Below are 3,736 nucleotides of genomic sequence, written 5' to 3'. Positions count from 1 at the left end.
TAGCAGGTAGCATGGGACTGGCATCATATGATAGAATATAAAGCACAGAAAGAGAGAAAGTTGAAATCTAAAAATCAAGATGGTGTCTAATCAAAAGAAGACAGGATGCTGGCTTACAAGGAGGTGTGTACAATATATATAAAAAAGAATCGCAGAATGGGATAATCCGGAGATGGAGTGTTTTCGCTGAACTGTTCTTTTTACTGAACTTTGGAGTTTTCGATCTCTGTATTACAAACCAGCTACTCTAAAAAGATTAGAAAATGAATTAAATGGACCTATTTAGATTAGAAAAACAAAATGGTAAGTGGTAAGTATGCCCTTTTACGCCCCTCCTATAGACATGAATGGATGGGGCGTGATGTCACTAGGGGGTGTGGCCGTGACATCACGTCCCCGTCTCGGAGGCAGTGCCCAGCACAGAATGCCGGGGGCTGCACCGAGATCACAGGGGTCCCCAGCGGCGGGACCCCTGCGATCAACAAAGGATAGGCGATAAAATGTATAAAGCCGGAATACTCATTTACAACTTTACCAAAACTTTTGTGAACAAAGCTGAATAAAGACAACTATCAAGGGCAATACTTTAATAAATATAGTCTCAGATATCTCTATAAGTTTTTACCCAGATTTTACATAGCAGCAGGAATTGTTTCTGTGACAGTATTGATAACTTTGCCCCTTATCTGTACTAACACCTAATGGTAAATGCATCAAAAAAATACATTGTGCAGATAAAATAGAATATATAGCATTCTGTATATAACACAACACATTAAGGCTGTATTTTAGAAACTGCTATGTTAATGAACAACCAAATACTAACAGGGAATACATATAAATACAAAACATAATATGGATGAGACATGCATACTGTATGTAGAGAAAGCCTTACAGTCTACCCTCAACATTGATGGTGTGGTATGAACACATTGACTGTCCTTTCTGCTGTATCCATATCTGACTTTGGCTCAAAAAAAAAAAGTTGAGTGTGATTCAACACAGACAGTCAGCTCTATGTCATGTTAAGAGTAGAAAAATGAAACTCGTCACTTGGCACAATATTCCTAAATCACTCCTTAGTGTTTTATTCACACATCAGGTTATCAAATTTATGACATGCACATCTGCTTGCATGAGCTTGTAAGGAAAGCATGATTTTATAACTTTTCATACAGCCACCACTTAAGAGAGAAGTATCATATGTTTTATCTCCCAATCAGATATCTTCCCATGTCTGCAGATCTGAACATGATATAAAACTGAAAAATTCTCTTTAAAGGAGTTAAATAAAAGTATAAATGTATCTTAAGGAACACATTCCAGTTTCATTTTGTAAGACAGCTATTGTATATTTATTGATTTTACATAAACTATTTTATTTAAACATCTTATTTATTTGGATTGGAGCTGACATATTCTCCAAAGCTTTACATAGAATGTACTTACATCAGTCACAAGAATACCCTGAGGTTCCTATGCAAACACAAGGAAGCTATGCAAACTGATCTTTCTCTAAAAGGGTAGAGTTGGAACACCCATATGCACATTAAGGGTAGGGTCACATGTAGTGTAAACACTGTGTATTTGATGCATGTGTGTTTTTCTGTGCTAGCAAAGTCTATGGGAGTAATAAAAAACACACAACTTTGCTAGTACTGAAAAATGCATGTGCTCATTTACCGCGTTTACGCCACTTGTGACCCTACCCTAAGTGTTCAGAGGATAGTGACAAAATCTCATGTACATCTTATGTGTATGGCCACCTTTAAGAGGTACTCCAATGGAAAACATTTTATTATTATTATTATTTTTTTAATCAATTGGTGCCAGAAAGTTAAACAGATTTGTAAATGACTTCTATTTAAAAATCTTAATTCTTCCAGTACTTATCAGCTGCTGTATAATACAGAGGAAGTTCTTTTCTTTTTGAATTTCCTTTCTGTCTGACCACAGTGCTCTCTGCTGACAGCTCTGTCCATGTCAGGAACTGTCTATATAGCAGGAACAATTCCCCATAGCAAACCTATCCTGCTCTGGACAGTTCCTGACATAGACAAAGGTGTCAGGAGAGAGCACTGTGGACAGACAGAAAATATATTTAAAAAAAAAAGAACTTCCTGTGGCGCATACAGCAGCTGATAAGTACTGGAAAGGTTAAGATTTTTTAAATAGAAATCATTTACAAATCTGTTTAACTTTCTGGCACCAGTTGATTTAAAATAAAATGTTTTCCACTGGAGTACCCCTTTAACATGACGCATCCAGCTTCAAATAACTATCCCTCTGTAGGCCTCTAGCATATGGCTGCATTACGGCTCCAATAACATACTAAAGCATATAGTTTTTTTTTTCTTCTGTCGCTTTCTGTATGACTCTACTAAAAAAAAAATGTGCGCTTTATAGGATGCCATATCCACTGCTATATTTTATTCTAGGAGAATCATCGGATGAAAAATAAAGCCATAACAAGATCGGTAAACAGCATTTATCCTGCTTTTCAATGGTTTTCAGAGCAGATTTTGTAGAATAAGAACTGAAATCTGTAACTACATGGAAATACAGCTAGATTATTACCATACTCGATAGTATGGCCGATGCAAACCCAAGGTGGAGCTTTTATCAACATTTAAAATACATAATAAAATATTACTAATAAAAATATATGAACCTTTCTCTGAGATCTCTATAATATTTTGCTTAACATGTTTATAGATTATAAATAATTAAAAATAATTTATAAGTAGCAAATAAATAAGTAAGGTCAGACTGTAGATTATAGAACGTAGAATGAACTGCGTGTAGAATTTACTGCAGAGTATAGCATATATATATATATATATATATATATATATATATATACAGTACAGACCAAAAGTTTGGACACACCTTCTCATTCAGAGTTTTCTTTATTTTCATGACTATGAAAATTGTAGATTCACATTGAAGGCATTAAAACTATGAATTAACACATTTGGAATTATATACATAACAAAAAAGTGTGAAACAACTGAAAATATGTCATATTCTAGGTTCTTCAAAGTAGCCACCTTTTGCTTTGATTACTGCTTTGCACACTCTTGGCATTCTCTTGTTGAGATTCAAGAGGTAGTCACCTGAAATGGTTTTCACTTCACAGGTGTACTGGTATGGAGGAGGAGGTGTGATGGTGCTTTGCTGGTGACACTCTTGGGGATTTATTCAAAATTGAAGGCATACTGAACCAGCATGGCTACCACAGCATCTTGCAGCGGGATGCTATTCCATCTGGTTTGCGTTTAGTTGGACCATCATTTATTTTTCAACAGGACAATGACCCCAAACACACCTCCAGGCTGTGTAAGGGCTATTTGACCAAGAAGGAGAGTGATGGGGTGCTGCGCCAGATGACCTGGCCTCCACAGTCACCGGACCTGAACCCAATGAAGTCAAAAGGACCAACAAGTGCTAAGCATCTCTGGGAACTCCTTCAAGACTGTTGGAAGACCATTTCAGGTGACTACCTCTTGAAGCTCATCAAGAGAATCAGTGTGCAAAGCAGTAGTCAAAGCAAAAGGTGGCTACCTAGAATATGACATATTTTCAGTTGTTTCACACTTTTTTGTTATGTATATAATTCCACATGTGTTAATTCAAAGTTTTGATGCATTCAATGTGAATCTAAAATTTTCTTAGTCATGAAAATAAAGAAAACTCTGAATGAGAAGGTGTTTCCAAACTTTTGGTCTGTACTGTA

The sequence above is a fragment of the Hyla sarda genome, chromosome 1 (genome assembly GCF_029499605.1).
Source record: "Hyla sarda isolate aHylSar1 chromosome 1, aHylSar1.hap1, whole genome shotgun sequence".
Classification (NCBI taxonomy): domain Eukaryota; kingdom Metazoa; phylum Chordata; class Amphibia; order Anura; family Hylidae; genus Hyla; species Hyla sarda.
This window is presented reverse-complemented; position numbering follows the sequence as displayed.